The following is a 14,247-nucleotide window of genomic DNA, read 5'->3' as shown; positions in this document are numbered from 1 at the left end:
ATATCCTCCATGTTTATTATAATTTACTTATACATTAAATTACAAATTTCAATGTTAAATTAAGATAAACAATAAAAATTTGGTCTTCCAATTTAAAGGGTGAAGATTTTAATAATAATTTTATGTCATTAAAATTTTGTTTTGGTGTTGGTTAATTTATTTTTCTGTTTGTTGAATTGTGTGTTTTTCTAGGCTTTAGGGGATAGCATTAGCCCTAAGCTCACTTGATTTTAGCATGTCTCCTCCCCATAGCACATGAGATCTCCTTGCAACTCTCTCTTTGAGGTTTGACCCTAGGTCTGATTGCTAAAGAGGCACATCCTCAAAGGGTTGTGCTAGTGGAACTTGGCTCATGTTGTTTAATTTATATAACTAAACAATTTATAGTTAATTAATTATTATTTATATTTATATTTATAATTTAATTCATCAAAATTTATTCCCTTGCCAATTAATCTAGACCCTTAATTAACAAATTGAAAAAATAACACTAGATCCTCATCCACCTTAAGTTGAAATAAGAAGCCTTCGGAAATTAAGTTTGATAGTCACTCTTGTATTTTAGAAATTCCTTGTCCTCATTTGTGTAGTGTATAGATTCATATATAATGGAATTTTAGTGAGTAATTCACATGTACACTAAATAGTCACTCGGGACTTGGACAAATTGTGATGAGTGCATTGTTAAGGCACTTCTTGATGTTAGGTCACTAGTTCAATTCCCTCCCTTATTCATGTGTTATTATATGACATGACCATGATGTAGCCTCACCAATAATGAACCTTTAATGCACTTTCAAATTTTCATTGGTGATGCTAGTGTTATTAAATTTTACTATAAGAAATTTGACCAATTTTAGCTTACAAAATACAAAATTAAGTTATTTAAATATTTATAATATTGATGATGATGACGATTAACTTCCACTAAGACCAATTCTCTCTATTGGACCTCAAAAAAAATAATCTTATTGTGATTCTTCAATGTTATGTCCCTATACTACTAGTGTATTAGTGCAACCCAATTATTGTATTGTTGTTCCCATGTAGTCCCCATATTTTAATTATTGTGCCCCATAGAAGCTCAATATTATTATTTTTGTGCCCTTACAATATTATTGTTATATCCACTCTCATTATATTGTGACCCCTTAGAATCCTATATGAAGAAAGGAGGTCTTGTCATTTGTATCATCCAAGAATTGTTCATTTGTGTAATGTAAATGAGGTCTCCCCCTCAAGGAGGCATATTTTGAAGTCTTTGATCTATCTCTTCTTCTATTTTGTGAGCTTGTTGCTTAATATTTGGTATCAAAGCTTTTCATTCTAAGGTTTCGCCACTTCAAAGTGGTCATCGTGGAATTTTCACTATAATTTTTTTTTCTACGAAGCTTCAAAAGTTGAAATTAAAACCCATTTGAGTTGAAATCTGGATGAACATTATGTCCTAATTTTATATCTTGTCTCGTTATATTTTCGGACATATGAACTGAGGAAGTTAGGGTTTTTGCAGGCTTCTCAATTCCATCTCAAAGAGGTGACCTTAGGAAAATCATCATAACTTCCTCTCTCATCATCAGATTCAAATTTCATAAAGGCTGAAAGAAAGAGGAGAGACTGTAGTTTTTTTGGTAGCTTTTTCCATGTCAAAGGTCGAAACAATGACACGTGGAACTTTGTACAAGTTCGATCTACGTAACGATTCTATAATAAGGCCATCGTGGAAGATTGGACATAACTTTTTCTTGAAGAATCCAATATCAATGAGACTTGTGGGGTTGGAAAGAAGACTCATAAGGCTACCATGGGAAAAGTTGTGACACCTTGGGAATTTGAAATTACCGAGATACAACAGATTCAATATTGAGCTCCTAAAAGCAAGAAAAAAGAATGACTCGAATCAAGAAAATAGAAATACCTAGTAAGAAAAATTGGAGGGATGATTTGAAGAATGTGATCGAAGCTATGATCAATAAGATAAATGATATAGAAGAAAAATTGAATGGAAACATGGAATATTTGAAGGAAGGTAGGACAAAGTCGCTACAAGAAAGGTTTCCTAATGGCGAAAAGGTAGTAGAGGAAACTCATGATGAGAACAAAAGAAATGTTAATCATGATTTCATAGAACCTAACGTTAGATTGAAGACCCACCATATTCCAAATATCGATATGAGGAAGTTTGATGGCAATGATCCCATAGCATGTATACTACATATGGAGCAATATTTTGATCTACATAATGTGCAATTGTTACAAAAGTTACATATTACATCTTTATATTTAGAACCGAATCAATTTGTATGGTATAGAGGGATTTGTTCTCGTAAACCACTTGTTACCTAGTCAATTTTGATGGAGGAAATGATAGCACATTATGAGGATATAAAGAGAAACACCTTCTTTAGCCAATTAATAAATATCAAACAAAAGGGTTGAATGGAAGAGCACATTGAGGACTTCCAAAAATTGAATATAAGGGTAAATGATATTCTAGAGAGTCATATGATTGAAGTCTTCATAGGGACTTTAAAGGATAACATCCACTATGAGGTTCACCTTTGGGAACGTGATTCATTGGAGAAGGCATTCAAGGTGGTGAGAAAAGTGGAAAGAAAAATTATGGCAACAAAGAAGTCTACCACTCATAACTCTAAACAGAGAATTGTTGTTTCTCCTAGACTTCCACAACCCACAAGGTTTACACCACAACAGTTGGAGGAAAAAAGAGCAAAACGACTTTGTTACAGTTGTGATAGAAAATACACTAAAGGTCATAAGTGCGGTCAGAAGAAAACATTTTACATAGATTATTAAGAGGAGGAAGAAAAGGAACAAGAAACATCAAAATAAGAGGATATACACCAAGAACCAACACCAGGGAAAGAAGAAATGAAGTTGACCATATCTTGTAATGTATTGATGGGAATTACCACTCCTCAAACTCTCAAGATAAAAGGGAATATCAAGAAGAAAAAGGTAATAGTGTTGATTAATTCGGGTAGTACCCATAATTTTATTCATTGTAAGAAAGCCAAGGAATTGAATTGCTTCCTATATCGAGCACTAGAGTGTCAAGTGACGGTTGCAAATGGATGAATCATAAATTGCCCTCGAAAGTGCCATAATATCAAGTTATCCATGGGAGAATATGTATTAAATAGTCCAATGCTTTCCATTCCAAAGGGTGGTGTTGATGTTGTACTAGGAGTCCAATGGTTATAATATTTGGGTATGATAGCATTTAATTTTCAAGAACTTTTATTGATTTTTTTTTGGAAGGAAAGGAAGTTGAATTAAGTGGTATTGGAGGGAAGACAGGAAAGATAATGGGCTTTAATGGCATGAAAAATCTTCTAAAAAATAAAAACAAGGCGTAATAGCATAATTATGTTCATTAGAGTTTCAAACAACGAAATCATCTATTTCTACGGATCTACAAAATGTATTGGACAATAATTCTAAGGTTCAAGAAGTGGAATATCACATCGGGCATGAACAACAAGTTCTCTAACTCTTAAAGGATAACCTCACTTTGACACAGAATCGAATGAAACAATAAGAAGGTCAACATTGCAAAGAAACAAGTTTTGATCTATGCGACTAGGTATTTTTATGGCTACAACCATATAAACAAATGTTCCTAAAGCAAGATAAGAAGGATAATAAATTATCACCAAAGTATTATGGTCCTTGCAAGGTTTTGAAAAATATAGGTACTATGGCATACAAATTGGATCTTTGTGCATCTTCCCGAGTGCACCTAGTTCTCCATGTTTCATGCTTAAAGAAGGTTATAGGTGAGAAGGTCTGAGTTCAAACAATATTGTTGGAACTTGATGAGGAAGGAAAATTCATAATGGAACCTGAAGCGGTCATGGAAATGAGAACTCGACAACTATGAAATCAATAAATTTCAGAGTATCTCATCAAGTGGAATAACTTAATCACTAAATATTCCACATGGGAAGATGATAATTTTATACATAAGCATCCAGAACTACTCAAGCATTGAGGAAAAGACTTTTTTGGAGGAGAATGGCATGTCAGGTCCTTGTACTACTAGTGTAGCCCCTTATTGTTATTAGTGAAGCCCCCTTATTGTATTGTTGTGCCCATGTAGTCCTCATATTGTTATTATTGTGCCCAATAGAAGCCCACTATTGTTATTGTTGTGCCCTTACAATATTATTGTTATGTCACCTTTGATTATATTGTGACCCCTTAGACTCCTATATATACAAAGGAGGTCTTCTCTTTTGAATCAGCCATGAATTGTTCATTTGTGTAATGTAAAGGAGGTTCCCCCTCGAAGAGACTTATTTTAAATTCATTGATCTATCTCTTCTTATATTTTGTGAGTTGGTTTCATAACATTCAAAAATTATTTCTATGATAAAAAAGAAGGGAAATAAGGGCTCCAATATCGCTATAGTTGGGTTGCCTTAATAAGTCAAGAATATTGGAAATGTGGCATACGTTAAGGAATTTAGAGCGTATGTGAGAGATGGGAAGTCTAAAAGGAATTGTTTTTCATCTTCCACCTTCTTAGTATCACAAATCTAATAGATTCTATCGTTCGATGAAATCTTGAGAGTAGCCCATTTCTCGGCTTCACTTTGAATATCATGAGCATTACTTTGTATCCTAGCGATGTTCATTTTTTTCTTAGTGCTAGTCAACACATAGAGATAATTATGGTTATCAAGGGTGGGGTTGATCACCTCCTTATAGTATATTAGCTTCCTTTTAACCTTCACCTCCTTATCATTCGACAACTTCTCTTTAAAACTGGAGGTAATAGTATCTTTGACATTATCCTTGCTTCCCATGATGATCTCCTCCCTAATCCCCCAAAGGTTGAGCCAAGACTCAGCATCCTTATGTCACCCACACTTAAGGTGAAGGTGGGGGTTTTGACGAAAGTTAGAAGCAATTTTTGGGAACCACTTAGATTCCATGATGTAAAGCTTCTTCTTAAACATCACATATTTAAACATAGTCATACTTTCAATGGGGGAGAGGCTAGCTTTGGTCAAGAGGATAAGATAAGGGGTATTTCCCTTGATCTTGAGGTTGTATGTTATAAATTTATTTTTAGTCATCTCAACATTTCTACGTGAACCTCTTGATATACTGCAACCCCAAACTACACATATGTTGTTGGAAATAATACTGAGAGGGGGGGGTGAATCAGTATTATCAGATTAATCAAACTTTTCAAATGCCCAGAAACATATACGCTACTTCAGTTAAGTGAACCAGCGTGTACACGCTACTGTGACGAAGTAAAACAGCGTATAAGCAGAAAACTCACAATTTAGTTAGCTTATTCTTCAATTAAGTGCATCAGGACATTATTCATCATATTAACAGTAAACATGTGCAGTATAACAGAACAGATAAAAAGCCACACACATGAACACCAAGATATAAGGTGGAAACCCAATGTGGGTGAAAACCACCTGCTGCAAGTTGTCTCTATCTTTCTTTAATATGAAACTTCAGTTTACAATCTTTTGTACTGGTGCAGCCTTATACCAGTACGCAGGCTACAACCTGCAGAAGGCTTCAACCTTCTCTCGTTCTCCAAACTTCCTTGGAAGGGAGCTCCAACCCCCCTTTGCTCTTGTACTAGCCAAGATACTAGTACGTAGGTGCTGACCTACAATCTTCCTTCTTCCAGGTATCACTTTTCATACATTTTCAGACTTGGATATTCCTGAAGCACAACATTACAATCTGAAGACCACAATTCATTCAATTTCCACAACAGATCAATGAAGCATAAAACAACCAAACTTTGAATCACTGAACCACTGAACTCTGTCAATCACCAGTTACCAGAACACAGAGCAGACTACAGAACTCTGCAATAACAGTCAGACCCCACTGTAAACCCAAATCAAGCTTCAAAAGATATACGCTACTTTAATGAGCAGAACCCGCGTATACACGCTCTTTTACCGAAGCCAACCTGCGTACAGATCTAAAAATAAACTTTCTCAATTTGCAGCTGTACCAGACATTAGTTAGACCCAGAACGTAACATTGCGACAATATGCAGATCTAGAAATACGCATAATCAACCATATCATGATAGTGCATTTCAAACCATTAGATCCCGATCTATCCTTAGATCTAGTCTTCCATCAACCGATGTGATCTCTCCTTGGCTTAGATCATGCAACTCAGAACCTGCATATCAGATCTCTTTCTCTCTTAGATATTCATGCCTTGTCGAAAGATGATTTTGCCTAATGATCTTCTTCTCCTTATATAGCCTTAGGCCTTTCTCAATACCAAGAGCCAAAACCATAGTAACACAATACCATCAACTTTAAAACTAGGGATCGACACGCCCGTCGAGACATAATGGTCCGAAATCATAGGCACAACTTCCAAGGACTAACCACCATGAACCGAAGGAACCTTTCCACATACACGCGCTTTTTCTGAATCGAACTAGCGTGTACACGCGACTTGGGCTTAACGAAACGGCGTGTATGAGCTTCCTTGGCATGCTGTACTGAGATCTGTCTTCTGATTAAGTTGCCATCACCTGTACCAACCTCTGAGCACCTGTACCATCCACTGAGTGAGTTGCCATCAAGGACAACACTTGAATCATAATGCCAACAATCTCCCCCTTTGGACTTGATGGCAACCACCACACCAAGTCACTCTCCCCCTTTGACATCAAGGGCAAAGGGCTATGCTCCCCCTGAGGACATGCTGACTCGTGCTCCCCCTGACAGTAGGCCAGATCTGCAAAAGATGTTCTTCAACAAGAACCAAGACTTATACACCATAAGGGACCTTTCTCTCATCAAAGGACTCAATACATACAACCATAACATATCAGAAACAACCAATTATATTACAGCATTCATCCCAGGCATAGTGGGGAAACCAACAAAGGCCGTTACATGACCTTGACACCATAAAAGAGACAAGAGAGATACATGACATAGAGACAACAGATCTAGACCAAGACTTAGGAAAGACACCAGCAGCATCTGATAAACATCTTGTTAGATCAGCAACTAGAATTTCTTTCTGAGCTCCTTCTCCTGAAACCAACAACCAAAACATCTGAATGCCAACAATGCTTTATGAGACTTTTGAGCTGCTCCCCCTGAACCTGTGCCTGTTGCACTCCCTGAAACTGTGCCTGAATAATTCTGACATTCCTATTGCTGTTCAGAACTTCAGAGTTTTCCCTTGCTGTTCAGAACTTCATATACGCGTTTTATCCTGTATAAAACAGCGTATGTACGCGGATATTCTTTCTGCAACGAGCGTCCAGCATACACGCGACTTACCCAGCATGAATCCGCGTGTATACGCTCATATCCCTTCCGTAACCTGCGTATACCAACTTTTCTGTAGAACAAACAAACTTCAACAACAGGATGAAGCATCAACTACTCCCAGCTTTTGTCTGAGATATTCAAAAGTTTCCCTGGGCAGTGGTTTTGTGAGAATATCAGCAACTTGCTCCTTAGAAGGAACATACTCCAACTTGACCTTCTGCTCAAGCACTTGTTCCCGAAGAAAATGGTACTTGATTGGTATGTGCTTGGTCTTTGAGTGCATGACTGGATTCTTTGAAATGCTGATTGCACTTGTATTATCACATAAGATAGAGACAGGTGGAGTGCAAGTGATTTGAAAGTCCTGCAAGGTCTGCATCATCCAAAGAAGTTGTGTGCAACAAGATGCTGCAGCCACATATTCTGCTTCAGCTGTAGATAAGGCAATCGAACTTTGTTTCTTGCTGAACCAAGATACTAATCTGGAACCCATGAAGAAAGCACCTCCACTTGTGCTTTTCCTATCATCCACACTTCCAGCCCAATCTGCATCTGTGTAAGCATGAAGAGTGAGATCTGTATTTCTAGGATACCATAAGCCATAGTTTTGGGTCCCTTGAAGATATTTGAAGATTCTTTTGACTGCCTGAAGATGAGTTTCCTTTGGGTTGGCTTGAAATCTTCCAACCATTCCTACTGCATGTGTAATATCTGGTCGAGTACCTGCCAAATAAAGCAAACTCCCAATCATGGATCTATAAGTGGGTTGGTGGACTGCTGCTGATTCATCATTTGCACTGAGGCTGCATCCTGTAACCATGGGTGTACATACTGGTTTTGACTCTTCCATGCCATACTTCTTCAAGATCTGCTTGAGGTATTTGGTTTGAGACAAGAAGATACCTCCTTCATTTTGTTGGATTTGCAATCCAAGAAAATATGTCAATTCTCCAAGAAGTGACATTTCGAATTCTTTCTGCATAACCAAGGCAAAGTTTTGACTCATAGTCTCTTCATTGCTGCCAAAAATAATATCATCTACATAAACAACAAGAATTAGCAATTTGTTATTTTCAACTTTTATATAGAGATTGCTATCTGCTGATCCTTTTGAAAAGCCTTGTTGGTGAAGATATTTGTCCAACCGATAGTACCAAGCCCTTGGAGCTTGTTTGAGCCCATAGAGAGCCTTTTTCAATCTGCATACAAGGTTTGGATCATTCCCAAGAATGAACCCATCTGGCTGCTCAATATATACTTCTTCTTCTAAGTCTCCATTCAGGAAGGCTGATTTCACGTCCATTTGAAATACCTTGAAGTTTTGAAAGCTTGAGAGAGCAAGGAACATTCGGATGGCCTCTAGTCTTGCCACAGGAGCAAAGGTCTCTTCAAAATCTATTCCTTCTTGCTGTGCATACCCTTTACAAACAAGTCTGGCCTTGTTTCTAATTACTTCTCCATTTTCATTTAACTTATTCTTGAAGACCCATTTTGTTCCTATTACATTCTTATCTTTTGGTCTAGGAACTAATTCCCAAGTGTTGTTCCTTTCGATTTGCTCAAGTTCTTCATCCATTGCTTTGACCCAACATTCATCTTTGCATGCTTCTTTCACATTTTGTGGTTCAATGGAGGAGAGTAGAGCCAAGTAGCTTGAAGCTTCTGCAAGTGTCCTTCTTGTTTGTACTCCTGCTTCTTTCTGCCCCACAATCTGAGTTTCTGGATGATTCTTTTGGACATATCTGGATGGAGTCTTCTCTTCTATTCTTGTCTGCTCCTCTGGTTCTTCTTGAGATTCTTCTTCTTCTTGAGGTTCTTCTTCTTCATCATTTCGCCTTTGAGAGTAACCTTCATCTTCTTCATGATGAACTTGCCTAGGAATATATCCCTTCTCATCAACCACTATATCAATACTGTCAACAATTCTGCCAAGTCTTTTATTGTAGCACTTGTATGCTTTGCTATGTGGAGAATAACCAAGAAGAATGCCCTCATCTGCTCTAGGTTCAAGTTTGCCAAGTTGCTCATCAGTATTCTTAATATAACATTTGCTCCCAAAGATTTTGAAATGCTTCACGGAAGGAGTTTTACCACTCCAAAGCTCATGAGGTGTTTGAGTGCTGTTTACTCGGACATTTGTTTTGTTAAGAATGATAACAGCAGCATGTGCAGCTTCACCCCAGAAGGTTGCAGGAGTACCTGATTCATCGAGCATAGCACGAGCCATTTGTTGGATAGTTCTGTTCATTCTTTCCACAACCCCATTTTGCTGAGGAGTTCTAGCTGTAGAGAATTCTCTTCTTATCCCATGTTCATCGCAGAAATCAAAAAATTCATTTGATGTGAACTCCCCACCTCTGTCAGATCTGAGGCACTTGATTTTGTGTCCTGATTCATTTTCAGCCAATGCTTTGAAGGATTTGAATTTTTCGAATGCTTCATCTTTGTGCTTCATAAGCCCTAACCAAACAAACCTTGAGAAATCATCAATGAATAATATCAGATATTCTTCTCCTCGAGGTGTCCTTTTCCTAAATGGACCACATACATCTGTATGGACTAGCTCAAGAGGCAAGCTAGCTGATCCTTCCTTCTCTGGAAAGTTAGTTCTGGTTTGCTTTCCAAACTGACAAGATTTGCATATGGTGTTGTCTGGAATTTTGATATCTGGAAGATCGCGAACTGCCTGATATTTGCATGCTTTCCTTATTTGTGAGAAGCTTAGATGTCCCAACCTTCGATGCCATAACCAGTGCTCTTCATCCTTGCTAAGATAGCATTGTTGTTGTCCTTCTTCAAATATGTACAGATTATTTGGAGTTCTTTTGCCTTTGAGAACTGTTTTACCTGTATCAAGATCACGAACAAGACATCCATTCGATCTGAAAATAACCTCTGTTTTTTGATCACACATCTGGCTGACACTTAGAAGATTATGCTTCAATCCATCAACATACAAAACATTTCCAGCCTTGACCTTTTCTTTCAAAGGAGCAATACCTTTTCCTTTTATAGTTGCAGGAGTATCATTTCCAAAAGAAACTTTCTTTCCCTTTTCTAAAGTAGAATAAGATTCAAGTTTTTCTTTATCACCTGTCATATGTTTCGAACATCCACTGTCAATGTACCATAGATTTTCCTGTCCTTCTGCATAAAATGCTATCCCACATCTTTCTGTTTGAGGTTCCTTTATTCTCCATGTTTTGGTGCTTGTGGCTTGTTCCTTTTTCTCCTGAAACCTGCTCCTGCATTCAGAGTCTTTATGACCAAAATTATTGCAAATAGAACATTCAACTTCATTTTCAAGCACCGAAAAGTTGTTATAGGTCCTTTTTGTAATCCCTGTCATACTTCTTTGTTTTTGAGCTTCCCTAGTCATGATTGTTTTATATGCAACACATTGAGCTGCTCTGTGACCAAAGTTGTGGCAAGAAAAGCATTGTCCATTGAAGAAGCTTCTGCGGTTATTGAATCTACCAGCCAACTGATTGTAATTTCTATTTTCATCTATTCTTGAGCCAAACTGAGAAGATTTTACCTGTGGTTGGTTGTAGCTTTTGTTCATCCTTAAGGAGGATTGTCCCTGATAGTTTCTGTTTGTAACTCGTCCCTGCTTTACCTGATTATCTTCATTGTTCTTCCGCTCATTTCCTCTTGCTGCATCAAGATAACTTTTTGAGGTGGATGCTTGAGAGGTTTCTCCATTATAGCCCAAACCTGTCTTGTTTAGAGGAGACCGCTGCACACTGATAATCTCATCCAAAGTTTCAGATCCTTTGACAAATTTAAGATTAATAGCTTTTGTTTTCTCAATTTCTTTTCTGAGACCAACAATTTCACCTTCTAGTTTTTCAAGATGTTTTTCCTTTTCATCAATCTGAAATTGCAAAGTATCAATGATCACATTCTTTTCTTCTATGCCTCTCTTGAGTCTAGTGATTTCATTATAGAGATTATCCACATCTATAGCATCCTCATAATCATCATCTTCAAATGCCATTAACAGCTTATATTTATTACCTTGTTCATCTTCATCACTGTTTGATAAGCCATCACTATCTTCATGGGTGTAGTAGCTTTTCTTATTTGCACTTTGTTTCTTGTTCCATCTAGCAGGTTCTTTTCCTTTATCCTTATAAGGACATTTTGCAGCATAATGACCTACTTTCCCACAAGCAAAGCATTTGAAAGGTAGCTTACCTCTGAACCTTCCAGAACCCCTTTGAAGTTTTCTGACAAAATTTGATTCTTCTTCCTCTTCTTCTGGAACATGGCTTGCTTCATAGTAATCTTCTTTTCCTGATGCCTTAAAAGCAGCTTCCCTTCTGTCAGATGGACCTCCCTTTCTCATTTCATAAGCGGTTAGAATTCCATGTAGCTGAGACATAGTGAGAACACGGAGATTTTCCTTTTCTTCTATTGCAGATACTTTAGATTCAAACTTGGGGGATAAAGATCTTAGAATCTTTTGAACTACTATAGTTTCTCTTATTTCTTCACCCAAATTTTTCATACAATTAACAATCTCATCTACCCGAAGAAAATAATTAGCCACACTTTCATCATTATACATCTTGAGAGTCTCATATTGAATCCTGAGTGTTTGAAGTTTAGCTTGCTTTACCTGTTCATCTCCTTCATAGCTAGTGATCATTTTGTCCCATATTTCTTTTGCTGATTTGAAGTGCATGACCTTCATGAATTCTGTTTGAGATATACTTCCTAATAGAGTACTGACTGCTTTTGCATTTGTTTCATATGCCTTTTTCTCAGCTGGATCTGTAGGAGTAGCTGAAGGAAAAGCATAGCCTGTTTCTACAATGTCCCAAACTTCTGTACCAAGAGATTGAAGATATGCAGTAACTCTTACCTTCCAATAATTGAAATTTGTTCCATCAAAAACCGGTGGCCTGATTGATGCTTCTTTCTCGTAGTTGCTCATGATGAATGATCTTCCTTCAAGCGATCAAGCTTCTCTGAAGGACCTGCTCTGATACCAATTGTTGGAAATAATACTGAGAGGGGGGGGTGAATCAGTATTATCAGATTAATCAAACTTTTCAAATGCCCAGAAACATATACGCTACTTCAGTTAAGTGAACCAGCGTGTACACGCTACTGTGACGAAGTAAAACAGCGTATAAGCAGAAAACTCACAATTTAGTTAGCTTATTCTTCAATTAAGTGCATCAGGACATTATTCATCATATTAACAGTAAACATGTGCAGTATAACAGAACAGATAAAAAGCCACACACATGAACACCAAGATATAAGGTGGAAACCCAATGTGGGTGAAAACCACCTGCTGCAAGTTGTCTCTATCTTTCTTTAATATGAAACTTCAGTTTACAATCTTTTGTACTGGTGCAGCCTTATACCAGTACGCAGGCTACAACCTGCAGAAGGCTTCAACCTTCTCTCGTTCTCCAAACTTCCTTGGAAGGGAGCTCCAACCCCCCTTTGCTCTTGTACTAGCCAAGATACTAGTACGTAGGTGCTGACCTACAATCTTCCTTCTTCCAGGTATCACTTTTCATACATTTTCAGACTTGGATATTCCTGAAGCACAACATTACAATCTGAAGACCACAATTCATTCAATTTCCACAACAGATCAATGAAGCATAAAACAACCAAACTTTGAATCACTGAACCACTGAACTCTGTCAATCACCAGTTACCAGAACACAGAGCAGACTACAGAACTCTGCAATAACAGTCAGACCCCACTGTAAACCCAAATCAAGCTTCAAAAGATATACGCTACTTTAATGAGCAGAACCCGCGTATACACGCTCTTTTACCGAAGCCAACCTGCGTACAGATCTAAAAATAAACTTTCTCAATTTGCAGCTGTACCAGACATTAGTTAGACCCAGAACGTAACATTGCGACAATATGCAGATCTAGAAATACGCATAATCAACCATATCATGATAGTGCATTTCAAACCATTAGATCCCGATCTATCCTTAGATCTAGTCTTCCATCAACCGATGTGATCTCTCCTTGGCTTAGATCATGCAACTCAGAACCTGCATATCAGATCTCTTTCTCTCTTAGATATTCATGCCTTGTCGAAAGATGATTTTGCCTAATGATCTTCTTCTCCTTATATAGCCTTAGGCCTTTCTCAATACCAAGAGCCAAAACCATAGTAACACAATACCATCAACTTTAAAACTAGGGATCGACACGCCCGTCGAGACATAATGGTCCGAAATCATAGGCACAACTTCCAAGGACTAACCACCATGAACCGAAGGAACCTTTCCACATACACGCGCTTTTTCTGAATCGAACTAGCGTGTACACGCGACTTGGGCTTAACGAAACGGCGTGTATGAGCTTCCTTGGCATGTTGTACTGAGATCTGTCTTCTGATTAAGTTGCCATCACCTGTACCAACCTCTGAGCACCTGTACCATCCACTGAGTGAGTTTCCATCAAGGACAACACTTGAATCATAATGCCAACATATGTAAATAGAATAGGGGTGATGAGAGTCTCAAAGAGGAACCTTTTTTACTCCAAATGAAAATATCGACCAACTTACAATTGTTTTCAAGATCATAATAAGATTTTCAACTTTCGATAATCCTTTTCTCGATGTTATAATTCCAGTTGAGCTGATGAGGAATGTCAATACCCAAATATTTATAAGAAGAAATGTGCTCTAAGTTATGTTTATCATAGACAAAACTACCATGGGTTATCTTTTTGGATTTGATGATCATGAATTTTGTCTTATCGATATTGACTACCATACCCATCTTGGAGTAGTAGAGATGAAGAGCCTTAAGATACTTGTCTAGGTAATCATGGCTTTTTGCAAGAAGAATGATATCATCAACATCAAGAAGAAGAGTAATGATTATACCAGCAAGCACGGTGCCCTTGCAACCTATAGTTTCCAAACACTCCTCTA

Source organism: Pinus tabuliformis, chromosome 4_2 (genome assembly GCF_031772625.1).
Source record: "Pinus tabuliformis cultivar Carrire ecotype Pingquan chromosome 4_2, CPIR1, whole genome shotgun sequence".
Lineage (NCBI taxonomy): Eukaryota > Viridiplantae > Streptophyta > Pinopsida > Pinales > Pinaceae > Pinus > Pinus tabuliformis.
Note: the sequence above shows the minus strand (reverse complement) of the source record.